At 45.1% G+C, this 10827-nt stretch overlaps 1 pseudogene; it reads right to left on the reverse strand.

Annotated features, from left to right (window-relative positions):
• Positions 1-310: 310 nt before the first annotated feature.
• On the reverse strand, positions 311-3820 carry LOC106972845 (plakophilin-4-like; annotated as a pseudogene).
• Positions 3821-10827: the final 7007 nt, after the last annotated feature.

Raw genomic sequence — 10827 nt, forward strand, 5'->3', positions numbered from 1 at the left:
TCACATTTCATTAGCAAATCAGCAAGATGGACTTTTTCATCTCAATCCAAACAAGGTTAGAGAGAAAGAGTTCCTCTATTGAGCATCTCGATGCTCCACCCATGAGTCTGGGGACCCTGGGTCCTGTTCTGCTTATGAGAAGGTCATTTTGGGGCACCTGGGTGCCTCAGTCGGTTGGGCTTCTGATGTCGGCTCAAGTCATGATCTCGTGGTTTGTGAGTTCAAGCCCTGCATCAGGCTCTGTGCTGACAGCTCAGAGCCTGGAGCCTGCTCTGGATCCTGTATCTCCCTTTCTCTCTGTGCCCCTCCCCTGCTCATGCTCTATCTCTCTCATTTATTCAAAAAATGAATAAATGTTAAAAAAAAAAAGAAAAAGAAGGTTGTTTCGTGGATTAAGAGTCTACATAATTTGTGGTTGATTTCAGCCCATACTGTGTTGAATAATCAGTAAAGCTGGGAAGTGAGCTCAGTCACCAAGATAAGGATCTTTATGGCTATGAGGAGACAGCAAACACAATCTGTATGCATCAAAGTTCTTTCTGTTGGAGTTGTCTTGACTATAATACAGCTGCTGATGCTGCCTGAATGTTGGTTGGTAGTATTCGAGGAAGGATGTGATTTGAATCGGCCTTGCCCTAACGTAGACACAGGTGTAATAAAATGGTTCTGATTCCACCCATCCTTTCTATAAATGCTCCGGAGGTCCCAAAATTGCCATGATGTATTCAAGACCTGGGATGCTGCCTTCATCACTTTCGGAGATGATCTGTCTCCTCTGCCCTTGGTCATGTTCGTCAGCTTCTCTATCCTCCCTGAATCAGCCAGGGCTTTGGCATTCTCCATGTTTTTGCCGGTGACCCTGCGCAGAGCACAGCAGATGGCCACCGTGGTCTCATCAGACAGCACACTGGGGCCAGTCCTGCCGGGAAACCTGTTGACCTGGTCTCGCATGGCATATTTACCAGTGAGCTCCTTGTTGTGAACATCCAGAGCCATGTTCCTCTGGGAAGTTGCCAGAGAAAATGTAACTTTACCGTATCCATTCTCAAAAAGTTCTATAAGGATGGAGAGCCTTTCTTCTTTGCGGAAGTCTGCCCGGATGTATGCTGCAAACTCCCAATTTCCAGCAGATGGTTTCTGGAGAGACCTGGCAGAGCCTTCCAAGGCAGCTGGGCTGGAACTTTCTGCTAGAAGGTTCAGGTATGGTTTTAGCACTGGTGGATGCCACGGCATCTTTGAGGGGGCTTTGACAGTCCTGGGATAGGACTGACTCCATCCCATTGATCCTCTTATGGTGTTCTCTGTTTCTTTTTCTTCTTCTTCCCCAGCAACTTGACTCTGAATCCCTGCTGGGAGACTTTTCCTAGTAAGTCATCCAGCCCACTCGGCCCCAGCAGCCGGCCGACAGGACAGGTTCCTCTGGGTGCACACACAGTTCTCCACAGTCTGGCTGCTGTAATCGGATGTGTTCACGGAGGTAGGGGTTGCATACCGAAGCAAGTCCACCGGCCCCTGCGCAGAAGCGCATTCGCGTCCTCGCCTCCTCCTCTCCAGAGCTGAGGTTCCTCAGGCAACCTGTCGTGTTACACAGAACGAGCGACATCTGGGATTTGATTTTGTGATCATCATCCAAAGGCCAGTTACTCCGTCAGAGTGTGGAATGGTCACAGGGCTTGCTAAGGTCCAGAGAGCATCTCGAGTGATTGCCATCTTTACAGCCTCACGTGAGGACACATTCCAGAGAGTGCCTGTAACAAGCTCCCTCACTTCTGTGCCAGATATTCTCAACAGTCGTAGCAAGGCAGGCACCCCACCAACATTCTTTCATTGTCATTTTATTTTCATCTGTAGACTTGCCAAAACAAGGTTGCGGATGGCACCGTAAGCGTTCTGCTGAACTTGCCCAAGTCCGTGGTCCGAGAGGTCAACCAGATGCTCGATTCCCCCTACCCTACACACCTCCATTTTCACGTGGCTGTCACCGCAGTGCAGGTGCCGCACGTGGACCGTGGGTTTCCCTGGGCTGAGGGGATCTGGTGCCGCGGCACGCGAATGACTTCGGGCAACTCAGGATCACACCAGGCGAACTCCCTGGGGTCCTTCTGAATGCTGTCTGTTGATAGGGCACTCTTGGTGCCCTCATCAGCTGGTGCTGGGTGCTGAAGCCTCTTACAATTGCCCTCTTGCCCTCGGTATTGTATTGGCCCGTAGGGATCTGCGTAGGTTGCCGTTGTGTTCAGAGCATAATTATTCTTTTCGCATGTAAGGGCGCATCGTTGGCTGGATGTGCTTTGCAGATTTCCGGCACCTGCTGAGCCTGTGCGATAGGACACTGCCTGGTACCCTCGGAGCTCCACGGTTCCGTGGTTTGGGCTGCGGTACACTGGGCTGTAAGAGGCCCTCCCCTCACGCATAGGATTGGTGTGTAACTCAGGAGACAGAGCCGCGTGAAGGTCTTGCCCAGGCTGGCTGTGCTGACCAGCACAGGAGCTCCGTAAGTCTGTCAAGCTGTGTGGCTGGAGGTGGAACCATCTTTCTGTAAATTTCATGCAGCTGCTGTCCAAATTGTTCCACGTCGTGAACAGTCCTTTGAAGGAAAGTCCCACGTGTCGTGGTATGGCGATCATCCCTGGGTGTTTGGGGGATGATGACACTGCCTAGCCTTGGGATGGTGAAGCTAGTTGATTCTGTGCATCCATCAGGGTCGGTGGGGACCCTACTGGGCTGGTGGTTTAGTACTGAGGGGTTGGGCTGTTGGGATTGGAGATCTGCTGGGAGGTGACTGAGCTAATCTGACTTGCAGCTGTTGGGAGAGGTGAGTCTCTGTGAAGAGTATGGAGAGGCTGCCTGCTGAGCAGATAATGTGGTGGAGGAATATGCACTGGGGTTCAGGGGCTGGGAGTCGGAGAGCCAAATTCACCACCCAGAATTCTCAGTGATCCACTTGAGGAGACCCACCTGCGCTGATAACATAGAAAGGAGGCTGCATTCTAGATGGAACTGAACTCACTCTTCTCATGGCCTGACCCAGTGTTCATCCTTCCGCTCTTGAATTCTTCACCAAATGGTTATCAGTTGATCCTATGAATGAAGGCTGCGGGCTGTTATCTGCCTTACTCAATTTCTGGCTGTTGCAGGAACTCCCTGCTTCCTGGGATCCACTGTCAGAATTTGTGTTGAACTTGAGTTACCCAGTGATCTTTCACGGAGAGAGGAGTGTTCTGGTGAATGTTCTGGCTCTGTCCTAATGAGATAGTTGTTGTGGCGGACAGCACCAGAAACTCTAGGTTGGTTTGCACCAGTATTTGGCACACCTGTCACTCTCCAAGGAACGGACTTCTCAGTTGAGCTGGTGCTGGCCATACTTGGTGATTCTGCCCCAAGCCTACATCTTTCTAGCTGACTGGCAGCGATCCGCCTTTCCACTTCCAGATCTCAGGCGAGTCATTGAAACGGAAGCTCCTGCTACTGTGATGCCCAGCTAGACTAGTGACTGTGGTCTCAGGTTCCATGCCTTCGCCAGCGGAGGCAGCTTCCTGGGCGGGTCTGTGGTTGCCCCTCCTCCACCAACCAGGCCTACTGCTTAGGAGGGCATTCCTCTTTCCAGGCGTCACTCAGGGGATCAGGGACAATCTGTGCCCAGGGGTTGCTGCTGTGGCACCTGAGATATTAGAAAAAGTGCCATGGCCAAGCAGCTGACGCCCCCTCCCCCGAAGCGGCCTTTCCCCACCACTCCCAGGGTGCATGGACTCAGCCCCGGCGTCCCCTGTACTGTCCAGAGGCCACCGCCCAGCCGCCAGCCCACATGTGCTGAATTCATGTTCTAAAATAACATAGTAATATCCGAACACAAACATTTATATCTAAATTCTGGACCCTGCCATGGAATTGTGCCCCGGGTGCTTAGGTAACTTCACACTCTCCATATATGAAGGATGCTTAAAACCGGGATGAGTTTGAAGACAGGGTAAAATGAACCGATGTCTGAACCACACTCCAGACACACAGTTGCCGCGCTTTGAATAGTCGACCCTGCAACAACACAGGTTGTAATGTGTGTGTCCACTCACATGTGGATTTTTCTTGGTAAGTACAGCACAGCGCTGTAAATGTGTCTTCTCTTCCTTATGATTTTCTTAACATTTTCTTTTCTCCGGCTCACTTTATTATAAGCATACAGTATATAATGCGTGTAATGTACAAAATATGCGTTAATCAGCTGTTTATGATATTGGGCTTCTGGTGAACAGTGTGCTATTAGTAGTTAAGTGTTTGGGGAGTCAAAAGTTATAGGGGGATTTTTCCCCTGGTGGAGAGGGTAGGGGGGGCGGGGAGGGGAGCTGGCACTTCTAACCCCTGGGTTATTGAAAGGTCAATTGTACCGATAGAAAGTACTGAATCAGCAAACATGCAGGGAAAATTCGGCCGTGTTCTTTATTTTATTTGAGCAAATTTGGTAAAGAAATTGCTGAGAGCAGTTTCTCCGAAAAGCTCTGGGTACACTCAATATTTCTGCAGACCTTGGAAATGGAAATTTATTAATTGTTACTGTAGAGAGCCGGAGTCGAAAAGTGAAACCACCGCGATGAATTTGTACGACGATAAAGAAGTATAAGAGAGAGAGACGTTTGTCATTGGATAGTCTTTGGCCTTTTGAAAAGGAAAGTATTGTCCTACAAGCACATTTAAGACTGCAAGATGTCCGGGGCGCCTGGGTGGCTCAGTCGGTTGAGCTTCCGACTTCGGCTCAGGTCATGATCTCGCGGTTTGTGAGTTCAAGCATCGGGCTCTGTGCCGACAGCTCAGAGCCTGGAGCCTGCTTCGGATTCTGTGTCTCCCTCTCTCTCTGACCTTCCCCCGTTCATGCTCTGTCTCTCTCTCTGTCTCAAAAATAAATAAACATTAAAAAAAAAAAAAAAGGACTGCAAGATGTCCATGAGCCCTTCGGGGGTAAATTACCTGTGCACCTGCCCGCACCCCCACGGTGGCTTCTGAGGGAAATGCCTGAGGTGTGCGTGGGGTGCTGGAGTTCGTGAGGCAGAAGACTGGGTGGCCAGCGGACTGCATGTCAGATTCTACAGCTGTGTTTTGGAAATCAGAGTGTCTCTATGAAAGTGGCCTCATCTGAGAGGCAGCAAATGCAGAGGCCAAGGAAATAAGGGCTCAGAAAAAAGTGAGTTCATTCTCGTTAGAAATTTGGTGTTTTACACTAGCCTTTATTTCTATGCCATTTGCTTGGTATTCCTTCTAAAGGAGAAGACCAATTAAAAAAAATTTTAATGTTTATTTTTGAGAGAGAGAGAGAGAGAGAATGAGCAGGGGAGGGGCAGAGAGAGGGGGAGACACAGAATCCGAAGCCGGCTCCAGGCTCTGAGTTGGCACAGAGGTCGACGCAGGACTTGAACCCACAAATGGGGGGGATCATGACCTGAGCCAAGGTCGGATGCTTAACTGAGCCACTCAGGGGCCCTGAGAAGGACCAATTTTTAAAACTGAAATCTCTTCTAGGGTGCCTGGGTGGCTCAGTGGGTTAAGTGACTCTTGGTTTCAGCTCAGGTCATGATCTCACGGTTCGTGAGTTCCAGCCCCACGTTCAAGCCTCTGCGCTTGACAGTGTGGAGTCTGCTTTGCATTCTCTCCTCTCTCTGCCCCTTCCCCACTCATCCTGTCTCTCTTTAAAGAAAATAAACTTAAAAAAAAACAACAAAAACAAAACCCCCAACCCTCCCTCCCCCGACATGTCTTCTGAGAAGTTACTTATCTTCCTGCTTGGAAACCTAACCTAACGCCATAACTTACCTGGCGGATACTTCTTGTCTACTAACTGCCTCGTAATAATTTTTGGTCAAAAGTAACAGAATGACCATGTACAAAGAGAACGGTATATGCTCTCTGTTTTAAAAAGCAAAATATGAGATCAGAGATATGGGTCTCCCCCCAAGAAAGGAATTATCTTCAAAATGAAAGGAAACTGAATCAAATCACTGACTCAAGTGCTTGTTAATGCCGTGCCATGAAATGGCTTAGTTTGTGCTGATATGAAAACGAAATTTACAAGCTTCTGAACTCTATCAAGAGCTTGGGCCAGCTGATGATCCAATCTCAAGGTCTGAAGCGAGACCAAACTTAATTATGTTCTGTGGTTTCCTCTGTTGTGTTTCCTTCCACTTAATATAAAGAGATAAAGACTCTTACAAACTGTTTTAGTTACAGAACTTTATAGACTTTAAACCTTTCTTTAAAATTTTATTTTAGAGAGGGGAGGGAGGAGTGGGAGAGGGAGAGAGAATCTTAAGCAGGCTTGGCGCTGAGCACAGAGCCTGACTTGGGGATTGACCCCATGGCCCTGGGGTCATGACTTGAGCTGAAATCAAGAACTGGATGGTCAACCACTGAGCCATCCAGGTGACCTGAGCTTTATAGACTTTTAAACCTTTAAAGTCCTATGAATGTCAAAGTTTCTGCAAAGTATTTTAGATAATTGTGGAGAGGCACAATAATTGGTTGGGGTAATAGATAATAGTGGTTCCTCATTCACTGATGGCAAACGAACGTTTTGAATTTAAAATTTTTCCTTGTCTTTCTGGGTTTTTCATCTATAAAAAGCTATGAAAGCCCCAGAGTCACTTTTCATCATAAGATGACCACTATAATTAATGGACTCTCTTGTGCAGATATTTACAAGCTTAGATTAAATCAAAGTGCTGCTGATAGTTTCAAAACCTAACACAGTAGGGAGTTAGATTTTCATAACCTATGAGGAAATAGGAGACAGATGTGTGATTTGAGGAGACATTCAGGGAATCATCTATTGAATTATCAAGTGCTTACTATATTAAGCTCCCGTCCTCCTGGGAGCCTCATTTTGCAGGAGCAATGTGGTGATTGCTAGAACCAAGGCCTGGCTTCCCAGTGTAATCTGGGCAGATACTCTGCTTATATCTGATCCTCACATCTGTCTACTCTCTGGTATGGGCATATTTTATCAGTGAGGACAGAGGCTCAAGCTAAGAGTCACCTCTGGCCAATGTCCATCCACATCTGTTCACACAGGGAGGGAACTTTGCTCTGTTTCCAGAACAGCATAGAACTTGGGAAAAATGTGTATTCATATCTTCTGCTCATCACTTAACTGAATGTTTTTTAGGGGTTGAGTTGTATCGGTTCTTTGTATGTTTTGGATACTAACCCTTTATTGGGTATGCCATTTGTAAATATCTTTTCTCATTTCGTTGTCTTTTAGCTTGTTGATTGTTTCCTTTCCTGTGCAGAAGCTTTTTATCTTGACGACGTCCCAATAGTTCATTTTTGCTTTGGTTTTCCTTGCCTTGGGAGACATATCTAGAAAGATGCCTGTGCTTTCTTCTAAGATTGTTATGGTTTCAGGTCTCAAGTCTAGATCTTTAATCCATTTGGGTTTCATTATTTTGTATGTAGCTGTCCAGTTTTGTTGAAGGGACTTGTCTTTTTCTCATTGCTTATTCTTGCTTCCTTTATCAAAGATTGACTATATAATCGTGGTTTATTTCTGAGCTTTCTATTCTGTTCCAATGATCTATTTGTCTACTTTTTGCCAGTGCCCTTTGTAGTATATCTTGAAATCTGGGATTGTGATACCTCCAGTTTTATTCTTCTTTTTCAAGATTGTTTTGGCTATTTAGGGTCTTTTGTAGTTCTATACAGATTTTAAGATTATTTGTTCTTGTTCTGTGAAAAATGCTGTTGGTATTATGATAGAGACTGCATTAAATGTGTAGATTGTTTTGAATAGTTTGGATATTTTAACAATATTTGTTCTTCCAATCCATGGGCATGGGGTATCTTTCCATTTCTTTGTGTCATCTTCAATTTCTTTCATCAGCGTTTTATAGTTTTCACAGTACAGGTCTTTCACATCCTTGGTTAAGTTTATTCCTGGATATTTTATTATTTTGGGTGCAATTGTAGATGGGATTGTTTTCTTAATTTCTCTTTTTGCTGCCCTGTTGTTAGTGTATAGAAATGCAATGGATTTTTGTATGCTGATTTTGTATCCTGTACCTTACTGAATTATTCATCAGTTCTAGCAATGTTTTGGTGGAGTCTTTTGGGTTTTCTCTATATAGTATCCTGTCATGTACACATAGTGACTGTGTTTCTTCTTCCTTACCACTTTGGATTCCTTTTATTTGGTTTTCTTGTTTGATTGCTGTGGCTAGGACTTCTAGTACTAAGTTGAATAAAAGTCGTGAGAGTGGACATCCTTGTCTTGTTCCTGACTTTAGAAGAAAAGCTGTTTTCCCCCATTGTGTCTGATGTTAGCCGTGGGTTTTTCATATAAGGCCTTTCTTATGTTGAGGTCTGTTCCCTCTAAACTGACTTTGTTGAGGGTTTTTAATCATGAATGGATGTTGTACTTCGTCAAATACTTTTTCTGATCAGCAGCATTTAATGCCTGCAGGGACAAGGGCCAGTGATTTTCATCTCCACGTGTATGTATCCGTGATGAGACCTTCAAAATTAATGAGTTGAAATGGAATTTCACAGCAACAATTCTTAGCTAAAAGTATAATCTTGACCTATCAGCTTGGATATTCTACTTCCTATCCGGGAATGACTTAGTTTTTGATAATATGATTTTTATTTTCTCTTTTTGATGTATCACATTGACTGATTTGTGAATATTGAACCACCCCCGCATCCATATAATCTGCAAAGTTTTAACTATAAATCCACAAATGCTTTTACCTTAATTACGTGCAAGATTTCTAGTCTTGATTCTATCTCCACATGACAGTAAGAAATAAGTCTGTGGCCCTCTTCCCTTGAAAAGCATGTCAACTATGCTTGTTGACCACAGGAAGAGCTCCACCATGAATCTTTTGGCATTCAAGTGGCTCACCAGACAAAAAGATCTCCTGAGATATAAATAGTGTTGAGTGTAGGAGACAGGTCTACTTTTCTCTGCAGTAAAAGACTTTGCATTCTTCAATTTCACAACTCATTCACCTCCATTCTCTGCTAACCAGAAATCTGCAGAGATTCAACTAGGAATTTGGTGAAACGGGGGCATCCAAGGGGGTGTTTGGAAGGGGTCCTGGGCAATTCAACTACGTGTACTCATTCTTGTGAAATCATTCCTGGGTAGGAGCTGGAATATCCAAGCTGATAGGTCAAGATACTTTTTGCTAAGAATTGTTGCCATGAAGTTCCATTTTGACTCATTAATTTTGCGGGTATCATCACAGATACATACACATGGAGATGAAAATCACTAGCCCTTGTCCCTGCAGCCACTGAATGCTGCCAGTGGCAAAATATGTATGCACAACCATCTTCATGATGCAGCAGCAGAAAAATGTTTTCCAATAATCAGTACCTTGAATTTCAGTAAGAGCAGATTGATAAACAAAACAAAAACAAGACCTCATAAAGATAATAAGGAGCCTCATTACTACCAAAGTTGTAGGGACCTCATGATGTGGGCTTGAGTGCAGCATGCAGGAAAAATCATGTGTGTGGCTACTGCTTATGAGCGTTACCCAATTTCCCCCCATCACAGCCTCACGGATATTAGGTGTGTATGACGACCTGGGACAAGTAAATGCAAGAGGCTGGTTGCAGGCAGAGATGAATGCCCTCAGGCTGAGGGGATCTGTGCAGATCAGAAGCCACCAAGCAGCACAACAGCACGCATCAGTATGAAGGGTGGGAAGCTTTGGCTCAAAGCCTTGACACCTATTCTAGCTTTAAAGATGGATTTGAAAAAGTCATTAGCAGACACATTTGTCTTCACCCACCCTCACTGAGATAGCATGTATTACTCTACAGACATCTATTCCACACCTACTGGGTCCAAATGCGCAATGGCTCATCCTGCCCTTGGGGAGCTCACCATCTAGCATGCCAGATGGGTATTTAAGCAGGTCTCTAGAACACAAAGTAGGGTGAAATCAAGGCCTAGGAGGGGGTTTCAAAGTGGCGTGAGGTCCCACGTGTATGGGGACAGGTGACGCTTCACAGAAAAGGGCCGTGTTAACAGAAGAGAGTTAATTCTGAACCGTCACCCTGACCAACAGCACACAATACAGCTTGCACTGACAAAGCAAAAGAAACAGCTCAATCCTTAGAACAACCCATTATAGCACCAGCACTGAGAGCATGACCGAGAACCACAATTTTTAAACTACTTTTGAGTAATGAGATTCATATAAGGTAAAAATCTTTTATTTTCTATAGGTTCAGAAGCATGGCTCACATGTGATCTGCATTTGACATTTCTAGAGGTTCCAGCTTTTTAGGAGATCAGTAACGAGAATGAGAAAAACTTATGGCAACGTTCTAACTTTCCTGCTCAAGGTGCAGCTAATGAACACTTCCAGTGACCAGGACTTCCAATCTGCAACACCGCTTTAACTGTCTAAGCTGGAGATAAAGTGTAAACCTGACTACTTAAAATCTTCCCTTGGGATTGAGTTTAGCTCGTCTTCATGAAACAAACTGCACCAGTAAAATGGAACCAGTGAGGGCCATCTTAAGGATTGGTATTAAAACAGTAATTCAATTTCAGCACCACAGAAAGCGTTGTGTTCCCAAGTTATCAAGCAGGAGTACTTCTAACACTGTAAGAAACAATTTTGACTTCATAATTTTGATTGGAATTATTTTAAAACGGTCCATTTCTGTGAACTTCTATTAGCAATGAATTCTGAACGCGTATAAAACCCATCTGGGGTTTTCAAGTCAAAACCTCTTCTAGTTAAAAAGTTCTATTCAGGGGCGCCTGGGTGGCTCGGTTGGTTAAGCGTCCGACTTCGGCTCAGGTCATGATCTCATGGTCTGTGAGTT

This window comes from Acinonyx jubatus, chromosome E3, assembly GCF_027475565.1.
Source record: "Acinonyx jubatus isolate Ajub_Pintada_27869175 chromosome E3, VMU_Ajub_asm_v1.0, whole genome shotgun sequence".
Lineage (NCBI taxonomy): Eukaryota > Metazoa > Chordata > Mammalia > Carnivora > Felidae > Acinonyx > Acinonyx jubatus.